The 12,192-nt window shown below is 38.1% G+C and overlaps 1 protein-coding gene and 1 long non-coding RNA gene across 7 annotated transcripts in view; one reads left to right on the top strand and one right to left on the bottom strand.

Annotated features, from left to right (window-relative positions):
* The window catches only part of LOC117937837 (RNA-binding Raly-like protein), a 92,942-nt gene extending 91,645 nt beyond the window's left edge, over positions 1-1,297 (bottom strand). Inside the window, exons 1-2 of one of the 6 annotated variants that reach the window (XM_034862077.1) lie at positions 533-1,282; positions 334-434 (exon numbers count right to left, since the gene is read on the bottom strand). The gene's annotated coding sequence lies outside the window, so the exon portion shown is untranslated. Of the gene's footprint in view, positions 1-333 lie in introns of all 6 variants that reach the window. The other 5 variants (XM_034862078.1, XM_034862081.1, XM_034862080.1 and 2 more) reach the window with 5 other exon arrangements.
* The window catches only part of LOC117937845, a 456,187-nt gene that overhangs the window by 157,621 nt on the left and 286,374 nt on the right, over positions 1-12,192 (top strand). The window lies entirely within an intron of this gene.

The raw sequence follows: 12,192 nt of genomic DNA, 5'->3' as shown, positions 1-12,192 counted from the left end.
TTACATTTACTCCTCAGCTGCGACGGCTTGAAGATTGTTGAACTCAAAACAGAGAACACATTGTGATCAAAACGACCTGCGTGGGATTTCCAACCCTTGTTCTTGAATTGTTGATCGCGTCAGTTTTTCTTTTTTTTTTTTTTTTTTTTTTTTTTTACGAACACATCGATCAGATCAGGTAACCTTCAGATAACATTGATAAATAATGCCTTCTCTAATGAGCAATTTGGCCAGCCTTACAAAAGAACACGTCAGCCACAGGTGAATATTTCTGTCACCTTATTCTTTATTGTAAATACAGAAACGTGTCACTTATGCACTCATATTAAATACCTGCAAAGGGGAAAATGTCTGTTCATCCTCGTTGATACAGAAAACAAAAACGCATTGAACTCCCCCAAGAATCAAAACTCCCCTCGTCCACCCAGCATCATCTAGTCGAAAAACGATAACATCCAAAAAAATACTTGACACTGCCACCAGCAAAAGTATAATGAAATCGAAAAAAGAGAGAAACACAAAAACAACAAACCTGAGAGCTCAGCTGCAAGAAAAGTAGCACGTTAAAACGTCATCGGGCTTTAAAAAGGACTCCTTTTTTATAAAGAAAAGTAAAAGCAAAGGGGTTGATCGGTGGCAGTCACCGACACACCAAAATCACAAAACTCGAAGGCAACAAACAACACTGCAAAATGCAAACCAAAGCATAGCAACAGCAAAAGTCGACAGAAACAAAAAAATAAAAATGTTTCAAAACCACCAATAAATTGTTTGAAAAATCGCAATACTGACAAAAGCTGCTTGGTTTCGACCCTCGAAACAAAACTGCAAGCAAGTAAAGGCTTTCTCAAGACCGATAACGCACCGATTACCCTCTTGGCACTCTGGATCAGAATAACTGCATGCTAAAAACTTGAAGCCTGGATGTGAAAAACGCTCAAAACCACCATGTCAATGCTCAATTCAAACACCAGCAAAAGAGAGAAAAATAAAAAAGGGGGCAATTAAAAAGACAAAAAATGCTTACAAAAAAGCCATTGAAAATGTACTCACCGAGCGGGAGTAAAATGTTGCAATAAAAATGTGATATGGCTCAAAATACAGTATGGCGGTGCAAGCCGAAATGCTGTGCCTTTTCTCTAGATCTCTGCCTCCAGTTCTGTCATGTGACTGATTCAGCCCCGACTTCCAGCAATGAGAGACCAGTGTTGAACAGCTGATGCTGAATGCTCGCCTAACGGCTTGGCTCTCTCCAAAAGTAAAAAAGAGGTAGTCCTTATCATCCCACAGTTATGAGTGAGCTGGTTGTCTGCTTTTCTTTGGCTTCTTTTTTTTCTTTTCTTCTTCTTCCTGTTTTAAAGATGCAGAGCTCAGTCGGTGTCAGCGCCACGTCCGCGCTCCGGTGTGCTTTCATTCCATTCAGCTGAAGCACGGATTGGTAATGCACTGCGTGATTCTGCTCTGCTATGAGGAATGAAGGGACACGCGTTGTGTTTGGTCAACATATGTAGCACATCCAGGACAGACAAATGCTATCACATCTGTGTGAGCATGCCCTGTCCATGGGACTGTAGCAACGGTGTCAGTCCTGCCCTGTCCATGGTGCTGAAACAGTACGGAGAATGTACAGTAGTGGCCTACATTGAGGATAAGTAAACCGTAAAACGTCATAATATCAGTAATATTAGTAACACCGTATCAGTAATATCATCCAGCTCTGTCAATGGTGCTGAAACGCAGAGAGTGTGGTTCAATTTAGAACAAACTAGTATCAATAGCTGTGTATGGATTACATGTTGCTTACTAATTATTACCAGGTTTAAGGATCGTAGTACTTTAAATTAAGGAGGCTCAAAAAGTCAGCATGCGTGCTATTAATGTTTGATATTTCAAACGGGCTGTTGATGGACGTTATCTTCCCATAATGCATTGCATAAAGATCATAAAGGAGATGCTCACAGCTGATAAAAATGACACAAAAATGCACATGGTGGTAAAACTGTCTTGTAATCTGCTTCGAAAAACAACAAAATAACTTAATACGTGAAATCATTTTGCTGTTTATTAGTCACGTTTAATTGACAGTGACATTTCAACGAAGCAGTTCGATTGACATGGTATGTCAGCACATACTGCATTATTTCCTTTTTTATAAAATGGTAAAGTATGTTGATTTTGTTGTACTCAAACCATAAAAATAGCAAACTATGACAAATAGCATAGTAGGCTACATACATACAAAAAAGTATGTAGCATGGAGTATCAGCATACAGCTATACTGTAATATCATGACGTCCAGCCCATGGTGCTGATGCTGAGGAAGTGCAGAACATTAAAGACAAAGCCTGCCTTCTCCACTATATCGACTATAATGGGTTTGATAATTCTCACTACGGCAAAATGGTGAACACACTATGAAGTGGACTTTAACAGTGATTGATAGCACAATACTTTTCAAGTAAAATTTTTGTTTTATTAGACGTTCAGACAACCATATTAAAAATGGTGAACAATTTTAGACATGACAATACTGTTATCTTCACCCAGCCCTGTTCATGACACTTAAATGTAGGGGTTGTTGCGTGCCTTGGAACAAACCATCATATTCTGTGTTCTGTAAACAGAGGGCGTGTTGTAAATTTAGGACAAATGCCCACCTGTGTCACACTGGTTTAAAATCACTACACCCTGTTCATGATTCTGAGATTAAGATCATTTAGCATAAGTAGGGGCACAAAAACAGTATTGGTCCCATCCATGAATGTGTAGCGTTATTTAAAACAAAAACACAGTATAACATTCTCAATGTTGCTCCAGCTCTGTCCATGGTGCTGACACTGGGTTGCTTTCAGCCTACACTCACTGTGCCTGAACCCTTTTCAAGACATTAACATAGAAACACTTCATGTGTATATTTACAGTCCAAAGAAGTGACTGTCATGGTAGGTTTAGTGGCATTTTTGATTCATAGCCCCTACATGACTTCCTGAAAAACTCTCTCTCTCTCTCTCTCTCTCTCTCTCTCTCTCTCTCTCTCTCTCTCTCTTTCTCTCTCTCTCTTCTTAAATAAATACACCTAAAAAAATGTAGGTTACGGCTGATTGTGCCAGACAGAAAAGTAATAATGTGTTATTGATGCATTAGCATCTGACTGCAGTTGTCAGACAGAATTCAGTACACATCCATGTAACACACAGCACTGGAGACAATTCAGTGATGTCACCATTCATTCATCATAACCCTGGTTGGTGCACTGTTTCCACCTTAAGCACTGTCTAATTTAATTTACTTTTTAGATCACATCCAAGGTAAAGGCACAAGGTAAAATGCTTTACACACTCTCTAAAGAATACATTGAGTGTCAAAGAACAGCAATCAAACTTTCCTTGAAGCAAAATACAGCACATTAGCATTGAGTGTGTTTAAATCTTCTTTCATTTAGCCAACAGAGCTTTTTCCCCATGTCATTTATCATGCATATCAACAGTGTCATAGCACACCGGCATCTGTGTCTACAAATGAAGCTTGACAGTCAGGGTGTTGCCTTGCAGGACATGTCAGGGATTAATTATCACGCCTAGGGGTGTTGAAGCCCTAACCCACTGTTGGTGAGGTGATTCAGAAAGCTGCAGAGGTCTAACTTAAGACTTGGATAATAAATAGAGAGATTGGCGCCAACACATGGGCAGAGCAGGGGTGAGTAAAATGCAATTAAACCACAGCCAGCATAATTCCTTTTAATCCAATACCACACATTCCATAATAAACTATGACTAATGCATGACATCGTTATTGACAAACACTCGTTTGGTATGAAATCAACCTTTCTCCCACTTAAATGCTGCATGACTTTTAATGGATGCTGTGGAAGATATGCAGGTGCATAGAGAATGTAAGTCCTACCCGACATAATTCATAAATATGTGACCATAAACATGGGAGAAGCTGTCTGGTCCACTGCAATACACACTCTGTGATTTTTATCAGCCGTTCTGGTGCATCAGTAAGAGACTTGCAAGGTTAAAGGAATGCCCTTCATGAACATCTGAAATAAAAAATATCAATCATATCAACCTTTTGACATGGTGGGGCGATGTGTACACATCAGCAGCCCCAGCATGACCAAACACAAAACACATTTTTCCATTTCTGTACTAAGCTGAATCTTGATGTAATTCCCATTGGTAGTTTTAAAAATGAAATAAGGTAAAAAGCCAAACAGAATCATAATTCATTGCCTATAATGAGCATCCCTATTAGTACATTAATGTGCAAGGACCACTCATTGCCTTTGGCCATAAAGAGCCAATCAGGGGCAGAACTCAAAACATGTGGGCCTTTGGTCCTCTCCACTCAACCAACGAGCTTCCTCTCGAGGTGCATTAATCAATGTTTATTTAGTACATTATTTATTGCCTGAAATCAAGTGCAACATGCAGCTACAGCAATGTAGAAAAGAAAGTAAAACCTTGATTGAATGATTGCTATAGGGATTCTGTTATACAACTACTTCTCGTGATACCAATAAATTATATACCTCAGTTAAAGAAAATAAAAATTTAGACAACAACATATTCCTTTCTTCCTTTTTTGTTGATATTTTGTCATGTAGTCATGGGATTGAAGGCCCCTTCAGTGTGATAGTTCACAGGATCTGATGGTAATACAAAATAAACTATTGACTGAAGGAATTTCCTTTATAAAAAAATGAGAGGATTTGTATTCTTTAATTACCATTTTGTCAAGGATTCTGCCAAAATTGTGCGGGATGTTTTAATCAAAAATAAGTGGAGTGTTCACACATAACTGTAAGGGGATTTTATGCTCATTACAACAAATGGGTTACATTTACAAATCTAAAGCTTGAGGTGGAGGGATTATATCAAATAATTCAAAATAACAATGTACTTCAATACCTTTTTTAGCTTGTGTGTGCTAATGCATTGCTCAGCAATGAATATACAGGTTTTCTAAAATCATTGTAGGGAAGGATTTTTTTCACCATTTTACGTGTTTAAAGGTTGGAAATGTGCTTGTGTGAACTGGGGAAGTGAAATGATTACAGATAAATCCTCCCTTTCATGCATGAATTGTGAAAACCTCAGTCAATATTTTTTCCCAAGTGTTTTTATTGTTCTTTAGGCATGGACAGAAATAGTTGAAAATCTTTCTTCACGTAACATTTCACTGCATGCAGTTGAGTTATTGAAATCTAGAAGTATGTATTTAACAAACCTATGAACACAATAAAATATGTGAAAACTATAAAATAATTTGTATGGCGTTAAACTAATGTTTTCACATATAATTTGTTCCAATACCGTTCATCCAAAAGCGTTCTCATAACTCCAGAGATGACCCCCATTGTTGAACTGGAAAAGTTCTATATTTTATGATATTTACAAGTTTCATTCCAAAAACATAAATTAACTGATTTCCTGCCAAAACAGTTACTGCAGCTGACACATTTTCAAAAAAAAGTCATTTTAATGGTATAAATTGTAGATGAATCACAGCTGGCAACGCATGACGTCCAATTTAGTGGATGATTAATCACAATGTCCTCCAAGCAGGTAATCAAAACTTGGAAAATGTCACAACTGTAATTCTCCTTTGGTGTTACTTGATGTCAAAACAGTTTTGTTTAACTTGGATTTTTCTGAGCTGCTCAGTATGTGTTTCTGCCTTTTGGCCATCTTGAATTTGTTAAATTTGTGTGGCACTTACAGCACCTGGCCAGTGGGTGGCAGTGTATGGAATGACAGACCAGGGTCCACTGTGGTGGATGATGGCCAATAAGACAATCAAAACCCATGCATATGCACTGAATTGGCGTTTGAATAGCTGTCCACTGTAGTGATCACTATGTTTGAAAAGGTCAACCATACATTTTAGATATCAGGCTCAACTGAATAGCTCTCCTATGTGTTAATGTGACACCTTTATTTTATACTTCCCTTTGTCCCCTTCAATGGGTGCACCTTGTCAGCTGACTGACCCAAGGCAGCCTGTTGGGACTAACGGCAGGCTTACTGCCATGAACACCTGCAGAAAATCCTCATGTTTGACTCTAAGAAGTTTAAAAAAAACTTCAAACCATCAACATATGGTACCATCTAAGTTTCCAACAGTTTAGGGTCAAAGCAATAGAAGACTTAATTGAGTTAATTAGGAGATAGTCTCGCATTGCCAGACCTTCCTCCACAGTCCCGCGTAGGAGGGTCTGGCTAGTCCACACAGCAATCTGAGATGGCAGAAAACCATGCTCTGGTTTATTGGCATTTCTTTAAAACAATCACAATTGTCATGTGTGGTGCTAAGCTCCGGACGGAACCAAGGTGCTGCTGCAAAATAGCATCAGGAAGGAACTTGTTTTGGTGGAACATGTGTACGTTTAAATGTTGTTTTAATTGTGCAACAAAAAACTCAGATTAGACAGATAGTCTAGCTGTCTTTATTTACCCTGCAGAGATCTGAGGAGCAGTTAACCATGGTCTTCATAAATCCACCAAGTTTAAAATCACAACACAAAGAGAGTGGAAGGTAACCTCATATAGGCCGAAAAGATATCCGGACAAATTTCCAGCGGCACCGGAGCAATCCCGTAAGTGGTTCGTCATGGATATAGACTAATTAGGAGACAAATGGCTAGTTATTTGATATATCTTAAAGCTCTAATCAAGCATTTCATGAAATCAGACCAATCAATTCATAATACTCTTCATTTATGTTTTCCATATTATCTGCAATAGCCAGTCAGTATGTTTCTATATGATTGCTACTATGTGGTCTATATGGTAGTTGTCATTGTTACTTGCGGAGACTGCCATTTGTGAACAGGATTAAAATTACCTTCACATACAAAGGGGATTCATAAGAAACGATCCATACATTTATTCCAATTTGCTGTTTTTAATTCATCTCATTAATAAAAGTCTCGTCGGTTACTCTTCACTCTCTTTACACTGGTTCAGAGCTGCATCAAATTATCCAAACCCAACATTACCCACTACCATTCCTACTGCTAAAACACAGGGTGGCTTTTATTGTGAAGCAGTCACAGAAAATGCAATGTACTGTGTGACAATTCATCCACTAATGAACCAGTCAACTTTTTCTCCTTTCAGAGTTAACACACAATAGAAGTGTGCTCTCGCAAAGCAGTATAGTATTTGTTGGGTTTGCCATTAGTATGCGGATACTACAAAGGACTCTGTCTACTCTATCAGAGAGAGGAAAGCAAAGTGAAATTTGAGAGCTGCATTCATTTGCCGGACAGCATGTTCCGCTATCTTGGTTCCTCTGTCTAACCTTGAGATGAAGCTTGTGAGATCCAGAGCTTACAGTCTCTTGAAAAAACGCAGCCTATTATAACAAGAGGATGTTCTTATTATAAAAAGATACTGTGGTTGAGCTGCAGCTGTACGGCATGTTTCTATTCATTTACAGCTTTTATTATTTTATGTTGAAATTGGATAGCAACTAATAGCAATAAAGCATATGTTAGAACTACTACAGGGTTTAAATCTTTCAGACACACACACACACACACACACACACACACACACACACACACACACACGGATGTCAAAAAGACAGTGTTATCAAAGTCCCAAACTGAGATAAATGTATGAGCATTTGGAGATACGGAACACCCATTCCTAACTCCATTACTGTAATGCATAATCTTTCAAAAGTCAGGCAAATAGAGTAAAGCCTGTTATGTGAAACTCGGCAGTTGTAATATTATATCACGTTGATTAATAAAAATCTCCAGGGATATAGTTTCAGTTTTAGGTTTGTATCATACCACGAATGTGCAAGATAATTTTAATGATCCATTGAACCTGACATCCAGAAGATCACACTTCTATCTGCTTTAATTTTAATACGTATAATTCACCTAATGTGACTTTGTCCAAAGAACACTCACTTTAGGATAATTGGGCTGATATCTGTGACAGGGAATAGGGTGTTTAATGGGGTTCATATTTTTAAAACACATTGTCAAAAAATGTCATTTTTGCACAATAATGTCTGTTTACATGTTTTGGGAAGTATGACTGTATATGTGAAAAATGTTGTAAGAAGACTTTGTTGGCTCCAAAGGGAGCTACGTATAATCTTATAACTTGCCTTAAATGATGTCACTTAAAGCTGGAGACTTTCAAAGTATTGAAAAATCTGGATTTGTGGAGTAAGAAGGGTTTCCCAGACTTCTGTAGGCTGCTCCTCTTCTCTGCTATAGCTTAGTTAACATTAACCGCTACTAGCACAACACAGTCCAATCACTGGCCAAATTGTCGGCGGTGGAGATGCATTGTGGGAAATGTAGATGCCAGGTTTTGACAAGGGATAAGAATGTGAGGAATAGAAAAAGATGTTTGCGGCATCAACTTCGTACCTTTAGAAAAAAAAAAGTTCATTGTGAGTCTGACAATGTTTCAGGACTGCAATGCTAAATTGGTGGTGTACTCCTAATGAGCAGAATACATTGTGATTTCCCATTGCTCTCTCAGAGTCACGATTTTCAAATCTGTCTCTTTTTACAATAGAGGTGGTAAGGGCAAAATTATTATCATAAGAATAAGACCCAGGTTGAAAATTGTCTCCATTCACTCATCTTCACATTTAATGAATTGTCACTGCTTCGCTACTTGAATTTAGATGTTGGGATGCTAGTGATGCCACAAATATCCCAAACACATTAATATTCCTTTTGAGAGGCCCTTTTCTTGGTACCTATACTCCTTTGGAGTGCATTTGGTTGTTTGCTATAAATCTACTAGAGTTGAATAGTCAGTCGTTCTCATCAAAATAACAGTCAACGGGTGTTGTAATTCTCATGCAAACCAAGTAGCTCTTCTCTGTGATGTCTGGCTGTGAAATAAGACCCAATTACAGGTGTTTTGTATTCACACACACTGTGTTTTGCTTCCCCTCCAAGTAATACTCATTTTGATGTCCTGTCAAGAGAGGTAAACAAAAGTATGAATTGACAGGTCAAATGTTTAAATGCACACAAACATTCAAATAGCCAGCCAAACAGACATGAACATACACACACACACACACACACACACACACACACACACACACGCTTAACTTTCAATGACAGTGCCATTTTACAAAGCATTTACGCTTCCAATTAAGTTTAGCAAAAGAGGAGTCTTGTGGAAAACGTTCGTCTCTGTATTGAATTAATTGTGCTCAGTCAGTGACAAGGAGCTGGAAAAAAAATAGCTCACATCGTTACATTCTGATGAGCAAAATAATTGGCTTTGAAAAGGGAGGTAAACAGTGTAACAGCTCCATCTTTATTGAAAGACTAAAAGGGAGGAAGCAGAGGAAGAAGCAAGGTCCCTCTGAACAGATGTGCCCACATCTGATATACTTACCTTGTTAACAGCAGTCAAATTAATTTTCCCATCACATGGGGACATTTCCATTTCTGTATGACTGCCAGAGGCCCCCACAGAGGCTGAGGCAGGGTGACCTTTTTAGCAAAAAGTAGCAGGACTCTCCTGACCACTACACAACCAGGAGCATCGTGGGACTATGATTGCACCATGTGCTGCACGAGCCCTTTTCATAAACAACTATTATAAGTACATGACAGTTAATTTGTTTACATGCAGCGTTTACTGTTCTTCTCTGCCATGCCTTTGCTTTATGGCATTCCTGCATTGCACAGTAGAACTGGACTGTATGTGTGGCTAAAGACAGAGGTAGAGAGCGGATTGCTTTGGATTTCTAAAGTTGGGAATATCTTTTGGACTTTTTTTGCCAATGCTAATCCATTTAAGTACTTTGTTTGATCACAGAAGCATGAAATTGGTCCAACTGAGACTGTTGGGACTAAATTGTGTGTGGCAAAAACTATCAGTTAAGTGTTTTTTAATGTGATAGTTAAAAAACTTTCTACTTGTAGCATATGTCACTTTGTGGATGGTTGATTTGAAATGTTCTACCAGAATATGGTATTGATACTGAAAATGCTAAAGTTTTTTTTTACAAATCTTAAAGGGTTTTATTATTATTATTATTATGAAAACGTGAACACAAGATTATTCTGCCAAGTTGTATCACTTTGGGTTATCTTACAAGATAGCTTATTAATTCATGAATATTTAATTTTACGGAGACATATTAAAAGGTTCAAATACAGTAGATGGACATAATCCCTGCCTACTCTTCTACAGAACATTGCTTTTTTTGTGAGTGCCCATAATAGCAGATGAGCTGCTACAACTGAACGCACTGGACAAAGTGAGATAATGTAGTGGCTACAGTGGTGTCATTATTTGTCAGCAGTGGGGTGGGGGACATTACCTAACATGGTCACTTTGTCTTCTGGATTTTCAAGGCAATTTATGAAACATTCAGAAAATCACTTGGTATTCAAGACCTGTACTGTTTCTCTTTTCTATGTCTACCTGCAAGTCTGTAGAAAAAACCCAACTGGGATGTCTTTGATTTCGATAGGCTTTTACTTCTGCATAAGTTTTTGTCACCTCTGATCTGCTATCTCTCATGCTTCTGTGTTGCTGAAAATGAAAAATGAACTCGAGTTGTGGCATTGTGCCCCAGTAGTCAGAGTTAAAGGAAAAAGCCGGTCCACCATTTCACTGTGAAACTACACACTGTTTTAGCCACAGGGCTCCTTTTTTTACAAAGTACACAGTACATCTTTGATGGGGACATATATTTGACCAATATCTTTTGTGGCTAACGACAGTTAGCACAGTATTGAGTAGCAAAAAGGTAAAAGCTGTCATCTGACTAGCACACAAGCTAGCATGTGCAGTCAGTGCTAGCTAGTAAAATATTAGTAATATTATATATATATATATATAATATTATTATTATTATTATTATTAACAGCCTGGTGGTTAATCAACTAGCTTGCAAAAACATAGGCCTGCTGTTTGTTCAATTAAAGCCATATTTTGTGGTTACAGTTAATGTTGATAAATGAAGTCTAAAGCATGAAGACGAGACTGGAAACTGCGGTGTATATACTCTAAATTTGGAAACACAATACTTCATTAGACTGATTCCTCTTAATTTCACAGCTGAGCGAAGCTTCACTGAAGCAAGTCATTTTTTTGTTGAAGAATCCAATTTAAGTACATCTTTCCTGCTCAGTGTCTATGCTGTAAAATATAACACGGTTGCTACTGAATGTTTGTTTTCATGTTGGGTTGTCTCATGGTTTCCCAACTCCTTCCTGATTTAATATTTATTCTTAACCCTTTCAATTTAAAAGCTTCGTTCAATTTAGTATTGCTAGTCAATATGTTTGTACTTTTACTCTAATTCTGCCACGGTCCAGTCATCATACTTCCTACTTCTTATGAAGTACCAGGCAAAAAAACCAATATCCAGAATATCCTGTTTTTCTTATATTTATGTTTTTTGTTATGGATTCTTGCCAACACAGAGTGTAATGTATGCTGTGCTATATTATTTTTGGCTGTATTGCTGCTGGCTGTGTAGTTGCCGAGGGAGAGCACTAACAGCACAATGTTTAACAGTTTACATCTTTTAGCAAAGCAAGCCCAAAGGTAGGGAGTCCTAATGAGATTATTCTTTAGACTTACTCAGTCAAGGTGAAATGTAAGGGTACGCTAATCAATTATGCAAACTGGTTTTACATTGTGCCAAGAAAAGCCCTTGTTAGTAAGACTTCGTATTGTACTAGATAAATGATTTTCAAGTTAATAGATAGATAGATAGATATCATTCTGTCTTGACACGTGTCTACTTTTGTAATGATTGTGTTTAATTTCCCTTGAAACCTTTGATGTTACAGCTCAGCGTTAAGAACTTAGGATCATGTTGGGCATTCAAAGAGTGGACCAGTACAAAAGGGGTGAATGCGGTAAGTGTGTTTGGGTGTGTGTCCAGGCTCATCTCCAAGCAAGGGTACATGTTCTCTTGCTTCAGCCAAACTGGAAGGTTTTTGACGTCAGTTTGTAATCCCAGGTGCTTCTGGAACGAGGGCTCCCAGCAGTGGTGGCAGAAGCCGTGGACATTCTTCTTCATAAGATATGCAGATAAAAGAGCCCTGTAGTACTTTGGCAGCCAAGGAGATCTTCCTTATATAAGTCTTCCTGGAAACAAGAACGAGGCCAAGGGATCTAGCCTGCTATTGTTCATTCGCATTGAACCTTGCAGTGGTAGTGAATG

This window comes from Etheostoma cragini, chromosome 22, assembly GCF_013103735.1.
Source record: "Etheostoma cragini isolate CJK2018 chromosome 22, CSU_Ecrag_1.0, whole genome shotgun sequence".
NCBI lineage: Eukaryota > Metazoa > Chordata > Actinopteri > Perciformes > Percidae > Etheostoma > Etheostoma cragini.
The sequence above is the reverse complement of the archived record's forward strand: the minus strand, read 5'-3'. Positions and strand labels throughout refer to the sequence as shown.